The following is a 13,273-nucleotide window of genomic DNA, read 5'->3' as shown; positions in this document are numbered from 1 at the left end:
CTCCTTACCCTCATTTTAGAACAGGCAACTGAGGCCTATAGAGGTCAGGCATCCCCTGAAGGTCACAGTTAGAAGGTGGCTGGGCTGGATCTGTCTGGCTGCTAAGGACATAACTGTCACATCAAGCCACAGAAATGCCAACTCGGGGGAGATAAGCGAGACAGGCAGGCGGAGCCTTAGAAGGTTGAGTGGGGTGCGGGGAGGAACCAGGCTGCAGGGCCAGGGTTGCGTCTTAGGCTCCCCTAGTTGGTGGAAAGCTGGCCAGGATGTCACAGGGGAAATGTGTTTCCTTCCCAAGTTGCACGGGGGAACTGGCCTCTGCCTTCTCTCCCAGCCCCACCACCACCAGGGGGTGATTTTCCTAGACTTTGCAACCTCACCCCTCCCCGGACGACCAGGCGCCCCCAGCCTCCCGCAGACCGCCCGCCGGTGGGCCCTGCCTCCCTCCCCAGCAGCCGGAAGCCGCAGTCGCTCTGCAGACACCCCTGGTGGAAACAGCTCATTACGGGATGGAGAAAATGTGCTAGAACATTAGCTTAATAAATCAAGCGCTCCCGGAGCAGACAGTCTTCGCGGCTCTGTGAGGCGGGGCTGCGGCGCCCACCCCTGCTGGGCCGAGGTTTGGGGGGCAGCCCGGAACACCACTTCCATACTGCCCCAGCTCAGCAGATTCTGCACCCCCAGACCGCAGCCGCCTCCCCCCTCACCCAGAAGCCTGTGTGGGGAGTGGCCTTAGGAGCCCCAGGCCGCCCGGGGTTTGAATCCTGGCATTGCCGCTGCCATTTGCCAGCCTTCAGTCCGAACCCGGGTCACCTTGGACCCTCAGTATCCTCATCTCGACAATGAGCCAGTAACAGTCACTATTAATTGAGGGTCGACTAAGAGCAGGTACCCTCCCTAACTCATTCAGCTCTGAGATCCAAGCTGCCCCCTGTGTTTTTTTTTATAATTTATTTATTTATTTTGGGGGTAAGGTTTGAACCCGCCACCTCTGGCATATGGGACCGGTGCCCTACTCCTTGAGCCACAGGTGCCGCCCGTCCCCCTGTGTTTTTTAAGAATGTTGAGACTTCAAGCCTCTAGCAGGTTGTATTTCTAGTCCTATCTCTCCTGTGCCCAAGGTCAGCACCCAGCGGGCAGCCCTCACCTCTGCCCCTAGAGGGTGCTCTAGGGGAAGAAAGAACAGCTGAGGCCAGGTGGGAGAAGGTGGCTGGGTCTCCAGAGCAACAGGCTGGGTGAGCACCTACCAACTCCTCCTGCTCCTGGCCAGGAAATCCCAATGGATTACCATTATAAAGGGGCTGCCTCCTGCCAGAGACTCAGGAGCCCCAGGTTTTCTGCACAGACCCACCCTGCGTCCCTGGTAGGCATTGAAGTCTGTCTCTGCTGCTCCCCCACCTTTCTGGGCAGTGCAAGAGCTGGCCTGAACCGCCTTTCCCTCTCACGCGGGCTCACAGTCTAACCTGGTGAGCACCTGCAGCAAGTCTAGCCCCTCCTTGGGCCTGAGTTTCCTCCTCTATACAAGGCTCAGCCCTAGATGATCCTCAGAAGACCCCTGTTGGCCACTCTTCCCTCCACCCGCGCTAGTTAGGCAGGGGAGGGGCTGCAGCTACCAGAGTCCCTTAAGCAGGGAAAACCACTGTCTAGAGAGCTAATCCTTCCTGCTCTCTGTGGGGTGGAGAGAGGGTGAGGGGGAAAAGAATTCAATTACTGGACGTCTATTTGTCAACTCCTCCCTCCCTGTTGACTTAATTTTTTCCAGACAGACCCAGAGTCAAAGGAGGCAGGAAGAGTGAGCTACAGGCCTTCGGAAGGAGGGAGAAAAGAGAGGAGGGCAGAGAGAGGGAAGAGGGATGCCCTCAAAAGAACACGAAGATGGATCTACTGGACACACACCAGGCCAGAAAGTCTCGATTGGGCCAAGAATGAACAAGCAGTATCCAGGGAAGAACAGATATTCCTGTGTGCCTGGTCCTACCCAGGGACTCAGAGCAGCATCACTTTCTCCAGGAAGTCTTCCTGGATCTTTCAGGTGGGTTAGGAGCCCCTCTGGTTTGCACCAGCCCTTTGGATGCCCCAAACACCATGCTGATACAGCCTGTTAACTTTGGTTCATTTGTACAACACGTGTTCATGGAACACCTGGGATGCTCCGGACTAGATGCCAGAAATAGAGTTGAAAACAATAATTGTAGTCTACCAGGGAGTACTGATATCAAAGAGAATAAGTATAAACCTGCTTGGATTATCTACTGCTGTGTAACAAATGCTGACTATGGTGGCTCACGCCTACAATGCTCTCATTCTGGAAGGCTGAGATGGGTAGATTGCTTGAGCTCAGAAGTTCAAGACCAGCCTGAGCAAGAGCAAGACCCTGTCTCTACTAAAAATAGAAAAACTAGCTGCTTGTGGTGGCTTATGCCTATAATCCTAACACCCTGAGAGGCTGAGGCCGGTGGATTGCCTGAGCTCAGTGGTTTGAGAGCACTCTGAGCAAAGCAAGATCCCCATCTCTACTAAAAATAGAAAAATTAGCCAGGTGTTGTGGCAGGCACCTGTAGTCCCAGCTACTCAGGAGGCTGAGACAAGAGGATCACTTGAGCCTAAAAGTTTGAGGTTCCTGTGAGCTATGATGCCACAGCACTCTATCCCAGGGCAACTGAGTGACACTCCGTCTCTAAATAAATAAATATAGAAAAACTAGCAACTAGCTGGGTGCTCTGGTGGATGCCTGTAGTCCTAGCTACTTGCTTGGAAGGCTGAGGCAAGAGGATCTCTTGAAGCCAAGTGTTTGAGGTTGCTGTGAGCTATGATACCATGGTACTTTACCCAAGACAACAGAGTGAGACTCTGCATCAAAGAAGAAAGAAAAGAAAAGAAAAAACTTTGTGGCTTAAAATAACAACAATCATTTTCTTATCTCTTACAGTTTCTGTGTGTAAGGAATTGGGAAAGGGCACAACTGAGCAGTTCTAGTTTGGGTTTCCCATGCACTGTGATCAGACAGCAGCTGGAGATGACACAGCGGAGGACAGGGGCTGCTGGGGGATGACTGCTGGACACTTCTCTGTCCAGCTGGTCTCTGGGCTTCTCCATGTGCTCGCTGAACTCCTCTGGGCTTCCTCACAGCATGGCAGTTCCAAGGTAGTCAGAATTCTTCCACAGCAGCCCACTTCTACCACAGTGAATTTCCCAAGAGAACAAAATAGAAGGACATTGTGTTTTATGGCTTAGACTTCGTCATAAAAATAGTGTCACTTCTGCCACACTCTATTGGTCAAGGCAATCTTAAAGTTCCACCAGGTTCAAAGAGAGGCGATGTAGACCTTGCCTCTTGATCTGATGGCAGTGTCAAAGTCACATTGAAAGAAGAGTATATGAGGTGAGAGTTATTATTGTGACCATTTTTAGAAAATACATTTTGCTATAAAACCCAATTAGGTCTAAATGAGACTACCTCAAATCCTCTCTTCACCCTTGGAAGTTAATGCCTCCATGTTTCTGAAAATTCCCCAAGTCCTGACTTATATTACCATGCTCATCTCTGATTCCAAACTCCTGCTTCTGCTGTATTTGATCAATTTGGAGACTATCTTACCATCCTGTGGGTGCTGACCTGCCATAAGCCATGAGACCTCCATAGATACTCAATCCTTTCCTCCGTTTCCACTAAATTCTCCCCTAAGGCATACGAGGGCATGGTGGGCTTTGCTAAGGATTTAAGGAGACAGAGGAGCAACTTGAATGCCATGAAATTGAATACTAAACGTCCCTGTTCATGGCTGGGGTTCATGCCTGGGCCTCTTCATGCTACACACCTCACCATATGTCTCCTCTTCACTTCTTACTCCCAACTCCACCCCTAATCCAAATTTTTGTCAGGTAGGTTAAGCAGTTTTCCAGGACTCCTTGCCCTGAATTCAGTCCCAGGCACCCTTCCCAACGCTCATCATAAACAAAGGGCCTTCCAAGTTTGGAGCTGCCTGTTTAGAAGGTCGGTGTGGATTCTTTGGTGCAGTGATGCATGTTTTCCTCCATTACTCAAGCCAGGACCATCAGGTAGGAGGGGGCACTAGTGGAGAAGGGCTTTCTGTGCATCCATCATCTCATTTAATCTTTGAAATAACTCTTTTCTGCTTACTCTGTCCCCCTCACGGCACTGGGTGTTCTTAGAGGCAGGAGTAGCTGAGTTGTTTGGGTCCTTGGTCCCTACACAGGGTAAGCATTCAGGAAAGGTTTGTGAAATAACAATTCAAATGGCGGATACCGGGATCAAGGTGAGCACTGGCCAGATGTCAGGCCTTTGGAGCCAACCTGACCACTCTGCAGCAGAGGACAGACCTGCTCTGAGGCAGTTCCATAGCTGTCGTCAATCCAGATATTTGCAGAGCACTCAGCAGGAAGACAGATAAAGAAACACACAACAGAGAGGCCAGGTGGGGTGACTCATGCCTGTAATCCTAGCACTCTGGGAAGCCCAGGCAGATGGATTGCCTGAGCTCAGGAGTTTGAGACCAGCCTGAGCAAGAGCAAAACCTTATCTCTACTAAAAATAGAAAAACTAGGGCCAGGCACGGTGGCTCAAGCCTGTAATCCTAGTACTCTGAGAGGCCAAGGAGGGTGGATTTCCTGATCTCATGGGTTTGAGACCAGCCTGAGCCAGAGCTAAGGCTCTAAAAATAGCCAGGTATTGTGGCAGGGGCCTGTAGTCCAGCTGCTTGGGAGGCTGAGGCAAGAAGATCGCTTAAGCCCTAGAGTTTGAGGTTGCTGTGAGCTATGACTCCACGGCACTCTACCAAGGGTGACAAAGTGAGACTCTGCCTCAAAAAAAAAAAAAATAGAAAAACTAGCCGGGCATCATGGCAGACACCTGTAGTCCCAACTACTCGGGAGGGTGAGGCAGAAGAATCTCTTGAGCCCAAGATACTGAGGTTGCTGTGAACTATGATGACACCATGGCACTCTACCTACAGTGACAGAGTGAGACTCTTTCTCAAAAAAGAAAGTTGAGTTATACTTTACACGCACAGATCTTTATTTCAGAGAATCTATTGAGTTTTGACAAATACTCTTGTCATTTTGACAGTCATTTCCCCTGTCTGAGTCACAATTCCCCCATCTACAAAATGGGATAGTGTTGACCTCATAAGAGTTGTTGTAAGAGAGGAAAATACCATGTTGCAAGTGGGTAGTACAGTGCCTGGCACACAGCAAGTGGTTTTGTTATCCTGAACAACAAAAACTTATCTAAGCATCTACTCTACCCAGGAGTGTATGACCCATAGGAGACCCAGGGGTGAATCAAAGATGGAGGTTACCAGTTTCCTGTGGATGACGATGATGATGATGATTTGAGGCAAGGTCTCACTCTATCACCAGGGCTACAGTGCAGTGGCAACATCATAGTTCACAGCAACTTCAAACTCTTGGGCTCAAGCAATCCTCCTACCTCAGCCTCCTGAGTAGCTGGGTCTATAGGTGTGCACCACCACAACAGGCGAATTTTTCTATTTTTTATAGAGATAGTCTTGCTCTTGCTCAGGCTGGTCTCAAACCCCTAGCCTCAAGTGATCCTCCTGCTTTGGCCTCCCAAAGTGCTAGGATTACAAACGTGAGCCACCACACCTTGCCTCCTATGGATTATTAATCTATGTTGGGATGGTGCTATGATCAAAGGAAGCACAAGGATAATGGGAGTTCAAAGGAGGAACTAAACCTAACTTTGGGCATCAAAGAGGACCTCCTAGAGAGAGTGATGTATGGGCCACAGCCTGCTGGGTGAAGGGAACATGGTATATGTAGGGAACTGCAAATAACTTAATTGGCTGGAGTAAAGGGAGTGAGATGTGTGGCTGAGGGGAGTTGGAGCCACCACCAGCGCTAACACCAAGAGCCTTGGCTGGAGGGTAGCCCCTTGAGGGCATTGAGAACCCATGAATAGGTGAAAGCCAGGTTTATAGGGCCACTAGGTATGTCTTTTAGAAAGTTCTGTCTGTGCTTTCTTCATTTTACCTTGACCCAGTTTATTCTCTACCTACCCCAGTCTGCGATCTCCTTGAAGGCAAGAATCAGATATGATTCTTCTTTAATGCCCTTTCAGATCTTTTATGGAACGAAGCAAGAAATAAGAAGGCAGACTGGGTAGATAAAAATAGTCATTTCTGCACTCCCAGAGCCTGGTGTTCCCAACATGTGGCCCAGCCCAGAGCTCCCACAGCCGGGGGGCACATAGCAGTCCCAGCTCTTTGGGCCAGAACACAAGGATCGCCTTCATCCTACTCTGTCTCCAGCCTCACATCTCCCCTTACTCCTCTGCTACACTGTCTCACCACTTCCTAAGAGTTTTCTCTCTCACTATTTCTTTTTTTTTTTTTTTTTGCAGTTTTTGGCTGGGGCTGGGTTTGAACCGGCCACCTCCGGCATATGGGGCCCTCTTCGTCACCCTACTCCTTTGAGCCACAGGCACCGCCCTATCTCTTTCGCTATTGCGTCTGCCCATGACCTTCCTTCTCCCTGGACTTTCTTCCTCTCTGCATCTCTGTGTATGGGACCAGCTCCTTCTCCTGCAAAGAGCCTTCCCTGATTCTCCCCAGGCTGGGTAAGGATCCTCTTAAGATCCCATTCACCATTCACAATCATTCTATGACCATGCTGGCGGTCTCCCCCAAGGATTTGTGAGCTGTCAGCAAGGAAGGGGGCGGGAGGGGCTGGAGCTGTCCACTGCAGTGTCACCAAGGCCTGGTAGGACCTGACTGACCAACTACCTGTGGGAACTCAGGGAGCATGGGAGGCTCTGGAAGTCATATGCAATGTCAGTAGGACACAAAGTATATGTCAGAGTGGGACGCAAAATGAGGCTGGAGATGAGGGCTGGTCACTAGAGTGAGGGAAGACAGGGCAGGATTTGCAGCTAAAGAGGTTCCAGGGCAGTGTGGAGCCTCAGAAGGCTCCAGCTTAGAGCCCCTGGGAGAGCAGCGGGCCTGTGGATTTCAGCCTGCTGAGGGGATGGAGAAAAGACAAGGACTGGAGGTATTTAAGGGGAGAAAGGCCCAGACGTGGAGCCTGGTTTTCCCTGGGCAGTAAAGGAGAGGGTGGAGTCAAGATGACTCCCAGAGCAGTGCCCCTGTCTCCAGGGAGAAAGGGGAAGGCTAGCTGTCAGCTCGGACACCAGTTACCTTGGACACAAATAACCCCAAGGGACGCTGCCCCACCAGCCCTGACAGCAGCCTACTGCAGCAGCCAGCAGCTCCCCCACCCCATCTTCCCCAGGGGTTGACTTGAAGCTGCTGGCTCCTTGCCCACAGCTCCCTCCCGCAGTCAGCTCTGCGCCTGCCAGGAGGGGAGGGGCAGCAGTCACAGAGGCCCTGCAGGGAGGGAGGAAGGAAGGCAGGAAGAAGCCAGCCCTGCGGACCCCAACCAAGGAGTGAGAGCCAGCCAGATGAGAAGGCATGGCAGACAAAAGAGAAGTCGAACTGTGTCACCAACCTCAGGAGATGCAAGATGCCTTCCTGAACATCTTGCCACCGCCACCCTCCCTCCTTAGAGATGGGGGAACTGAGGCTCAGAGATGACAGCTGTTTAGAGACCTAGAACCCAGGTTTCAGCAAAGTCATTCCCTCTGGACCCCCTAGCCTGGAGCAGCCACCTCCACTCTCGTCTGTCAGGGATGAGTGCAGAACACCATTGGGGGCCCAGAATAGGAGGCTGGCCTGCTAATTGAGCCTAAGGTTCAAGTCCCCCAGAGTCCCTTTGGTATAGGCTGACTGAGCAAGTCAAGACCTCTCTGATTTGTAAAATGAGACTGATAATGCCTTTCTCACAAGGAGCCATGGATGTTAGGATTGAAAGAGGATTCTGTGACCCTCAAAAAAGACACCAGACCTCAGATAAAAAGCACAACGACTGAGTTCAGACCTCACATCCCTGAGCAAGTCACTGCCCTCTCTGGACCTGTTTCCCAAAGGCACAATGAGGGCAGTGGGGCCCATGAGGTCAAATTCATCACTGAGGCACTGTAGGATGTGCCCAACTGTCTGCCAAAGTTATAAATTCTAGAGCAACAATGCAAATCCCACCACCGCATCTCCCAGATTCCCAGAACTGGCACTTGGAGGCCCTCCTCTGGGCTATCACCAGACTGCCTGGGAATCATTGCAGCCCTGCCCAAGTACTCCCAGGCTCAGCTGGCCTCTGAAACACTGCCGGCAGAGACCCTTGTCCCAAGACTAGACCCAAACCTTAAGACCCCTCGCCGCCCCAGCTGAAAACCTCCGGCGGCGACCCCTAGGGGGCAGTGTTGCCCCGAACTTGGGCCGCCGCCGCCACTGCCCCCGCCCCAACGAGCGCCGGGAGAATACTTGAGTTCTGGGAATGCTAGACTCCCCCGGCACACACACCGCCCCCCGCTGTCTGCCCCAGCCCAGGGCTCCCGCGCCGCGCGCTGCACGCTGCACGCTCGGTGCGGGCTTGCTGCTGGCTCCCCACCTCTCCCAGCAGAATGCACTTCTTGGAGACAGGGTTTTTGTTTGGATTTTTTTGTTTTTGTTTTTGGTTTTACTGGGGTGGGGGCCGGCAGTTCGTTCAGGCTGCTCGCGCGGACTACAAATGTCTGTGTTCAAAGATCCGTAAGAGAAATTGGAGGGGCTACGGGGCTTGTTATTCCAAGAACCTGTCAACTGCTTCCCCTGTCACCCCTTAATCTCTTTGCCACCCATCCATGCCGTACCACGTTCCCCAGATGCATCTCTGGGGATCCCCCCAACCGCGCTAGGAAGCGCCCGGGAGCTGGGGAGTAGGGACTGCAGTTCCTGATGTCCCCCACCCCAAACCCTCCTCTACTTCCCCAGCTCAAACCCAGGCCCAGGGACCGGGACAGAGCCACAATCCGAAGGGCTGCGCTTCGGGGGCGACTCCCGCTGCGAGTCCTCCCACCACATCTGTAAGCCGTGAAGTCAGGGGCTGGAAGGAAGACCGTAAAGGGGAAATGGAGGGGGGGAAACCCATTCAAGTTTAGCCCAACGGTTTAACGGACGGGGGACGCAAGTAGGAAAAATTTAAAAGCCCCGATCCCACAAAGCAGACTTTTTAAAAAATTATAATTGAAAACATCTCGAAGTAAGGGGCGTCAGAAAGGGGCCAGCTCCCCGCCCTCCGCCCCAACCCCCTCTCCAGCTCTCGGTAGTCCGATGAAGTCATGATAAGTAGGCTGCAAAAAGAAAAAAAAAGTGGGGGGTGGGCTGGGGGGTTGGGGGCACAAGGGTCCCAGGCTGGGGCCCCGCGCGGACACAGTTTGGATACTATGGTTACGCGATCCGACCCAAACAGCGAAGGCGGACAACAATAGCGGCCGCCAGAGGAGGAAATTCCTTCCGGGGTGGACGGCGCGGGGGGAGGGGCGCCTGGCTGGAACGCCGAGGCGGCGGCTCGGCCAATCAGCGCGCGGCCGCCGGCGGTTTCAAGGTGCCCCGCGCCGCGCGCCCCCACCCCCCGCGCGCTCCGCTCGGGCGCTGGAATTGCTGAGACGTTTCCCTGCACGCGCCCGGGTAACCCTGCGGGGGCTGCTGCCCATTCCGACACCCATCCCCCGACACTCCCCCGGCGCCTCCACCGGGAGCCCACCGCCCGGGGAAGGCCGAGAGTTGTGCTGCAGGAGTCGCTTGCACTGGAGGGAGATGGGGGGGAGGTACAAACCACCCCCTTTCTATGGGTTTGGTCCCTGCACAAGCCTGTTTTCTATTTTACTGCATGTCTCAAGAAAAAATGAGAGAGGGAGAAGGAAAGAGAGAGGAGAGAGACGATTCTCCTCCAACTCAAGGAGCCTGGGAGGACCTGACCTCTGCCTCCCTGGTCTCAGAGGCTGTTATATAATAAGTTAGGCTATGGATATTGGCGGTCTTGCCTGGGCGTCCGGGATGCAGAGATCAAAGGCAAAGCTGCCATATAGAAGAACCCCACCACCACGACCACCAAGTTAAAATGACCTGCTTTGTAATGGGCCAGAGGAGCTAGGGGATCCATTTAGCCAGCATCTGGGTTATTTAAGGGGTTCCCAATGGGGTGATTGTACCTGCTTCTCCGACACCTGCCAGAGATTCTGTACCCTAATCTCTCAAATCTCTTCCCGTGGCCAAAACCCCTACAGTGCTTCCTGGGTCTTCTGCCGGTGACCCAAGCCTGCCCGGACACTGCCCACCTTGGGCACCGCACACTGAATCTGTCTGTTCCTTTTGAAAGCTCCTAACCCAGGTTTCTGCTTTCTGATCCTCTGGGCACAGAGCACCACTTCGGCAAGAAGTACATGTCTTTTTATTCATCGCATATTAAGAGACACTTCTCTGGAAGGATCTAATGTTCAAAAAGTATTTCTCCTCTCCCATTCTCTCCCCCCTTTCCTATATAATGGGGATAGCCCTAATTCTCCAGTTCCTCGTGGGTCTCTTTATAAATAAATGATGAGATTTTATTAATTATGCACGTACAGTATCTGCAAGCAGATTGCTATGTCTCTTGATGTTTAATAAAAAAAAAAAAAGAAAGAAAAAGGAAAAAACTCTCCACACTAGAGCTGGGAGGGGGGTTCTTTCTGCCAGCAAACAAAAACTTTAAGGGGCCAAATGTCCTCCAAGGGGAGAGAGGAAGGTAGAAGTTGGGGAGAGCATGGGGTAGGAGGGATCAAAGGGGGGGTTCCTTTGCAGGTTTTCAAGGGAGCTAAAGTCAGATTTCAAGTAGCCTGCTTCACGTTTGTGATTGAGCTGCTCCTCCGAACACATACTGAGGTTCGCTTGGGTATTTGTGCACTGGGAGGGATGGGCAGCTGTTAATAGTAAACAGGAAACCAGTGAGGAGAGCTGGCAGCAGCCCAGTCCCTCTCTCAATTCCATGCCCCTCCTCAAGCCCCTGAACCCCCAAGCTCTCAAAACACACTTGGTTTCTGGGCATTTGTGCATCAACTATTTCCTGAGTGCCCCACACAATTCCTGGCACAGAGCAAGGGCTTGACAAATAATTGCACATGGAATGACTCAACATGGAAAACTTAGAGGGGTGGAGGGAACCGGCTAGGTCTTGGGGCACCAGGGCTAGGAGGTGCAGAAGTTGCAGCTTGATCCCTCAGACAAAGGGGGGGGATCCCTGAAGTTTTCTGGCCAAGGAAGTGACAGAGCAAAGCTGAGGGCTAAAAAGGTAAGGGAGACCAGAGAGCAGAAAGAGGTATGTAGTAACACAAGTGACACAGGCAGAGTCAGTGTGGCTAGAGAGAGAGAACCAACACAGCTGAGACTTGGGAGTGGGGGCACCTCCGTCCCTTTAGCACATGGAGATCAGGGGGCACCTCCATCCCTTTAGCACGTGGAGATCAGGGAGTGGGAGGGGGCAGAGGGAGATTTGATTCAAAACATTCTGGTTCCAGTTCTGAATAGCAAGTCTCTATGGAAATAGGGACTTGAGGGGTGCAGAGGTGAAATGCAGGGACCCCTATGGAACAAGCACTTGAGGCTAAAATTTTTTTTTTCTTTTTATTCCCACCCACCTCCGCCCCGAGGCTAAAATTTTTAAAGCAGAGGAAAAGAGAGACCTCAGAAGAGGCACATAAAATTGCCCTTACAGATGTTTGTCCAATGAGGACGCAGGGGTCCCGCAGAGGGCAGTGGCCCGGCTGGCACGCATTTTTTGCACTATTCCCTCCTTACAGGGGAGAAACAGTTTTCTCACCCAGCCTGGGGCAGACCAAGCTTCCTGACAAAAGGGTTAATTAAACTGGGTGTGTGTTGCACAAGTTCAAAAATAATTTTTTTAAGGGAGAAGTTCTGGATGCCATTTCTCCTGCCTGTGAGAGGTCTATATATCACTGAGGAGTTAAAACATAAAACTAAAATTGTGCTGGCTGTGGTTACCACAAAGCTATCAAGCTGGGTCTTGTTGCCAGAGCCCTGGCATCTGCTGTGTAATTTGGGGAGCACTTAGTCTTCCAACTGTGGGTGGGGGCAGCGTCTGACTTCTCTCTTTGTATCCTCCTAATTAAAAAGAACCAGGATCCCTTTCCACGTGTTATAGAACATCTCGGGTGCCCAGGAAAGACAAGGAGACGTGAACACTAAGGGGCATTTGGGATTTGGGAAGATGAGAGTGGGCTCTAACATGAGCACGTCTCTGGGAGAAGTCATGCCTCGCTCTGTGACCTTGAGCAAGGCCCTCCGTTTGCCCATAATAAATTGGAGTGGAGAGAGGCTAGTTGAACATCAAGGTATTTCTTGTTCTGTGCTTCTAAGATATGTGTTCAACAGGGCTCCAGGCTCTTTTCTCTTGAGGTCTACTGGGACGGAGGTTCTGCCTCCATGCAACCATCATGCCTATATCCTGCCCCAGTTCCAGTGTGGGCCAAGGTCCAAAAAAGCAAATCACCTCTACACCACAAAGGTCCCCAAATTATAGAGATGCCCAAGCTCTAATAGACTGCATCCCACATACACACGTAGCAAAACCCTAGGGACAGAAACTATCCAGGCTGGTAGGTCATAAGGCCCAGCTCACCTGAGATGTGTACAGGGCCTCTACAACATCCCAGGCTAGGGTTTGTCTATGCTCTGCTTCAATGCCTCCAGTGTCAGGGAGCTCACTACCACCTATGAATATCCTAACCATGACTGCTGACATCCTCCAAGACATCCTGCTAACATCTCAAAGTCAGCATGTACCAAGATTGAACTCTTGATGTTCTCAACAGACCTGCTCCTCCTCCCCTTCCTCCTATGTGTCCTGGCTCAGAAAACTGGCACCACAAGCTACAGACCTGGGAGTTATTCTTGACTTCCCACTCCACCTCCAGTCAGCTAGTCCCAGGTCCTGAGGTTCTGCCTTCCAGAACTGTCTCCCCAGTCATTCCCAGCGCTGCCTCCCGATCACTCCCCAAGTATGTTGTTGCGTCAGCTTTCTGGGCCTCCACGCTGCCTACCAGAAGGCTCTTTCTGAAGCCTTAACCTGAATACAACATTCCTCTGCTTATAAATAAATGATAACTTGAGTTGCCCACATAACTGAAGTCCAAATTCCTTAGCACATTACTCAAGGCCTTTCTTGTGGCTTGCTGTTCCCTGAATATTCTTTGTTCTTTCATGCCTGTGCCTTTGTGTGCGCTGTGCCCTCTACCTAAGGACACCCTTCTAGCCACTGAATAAAGGTTGGGTTTCTTTGGGTCCCTGCCCTAGAAGAACCCACATTCAAGGGCTGCACTATATCCAGCGTGGTAACCACTCCCCACCTGTCACCTGTGGCTAAT

This window comes from Nycticebus coucang, chromosome 22 (assembly GCF_027406575.1).
Source record: "Nycticebus coucang isolate mNycCou1 chromosome 22, mNycCou1.pri, whole genome shotgun sequence".
Classification (NCBI taxonomy): Eukaryota; Metazoa; Chordata; class Mammalia; order Primates; family Lorisidae; genus Nycticebus; species Nycticebus coucang.
This window is presented reverse-complemented; position numbering follows the sequence as displayed.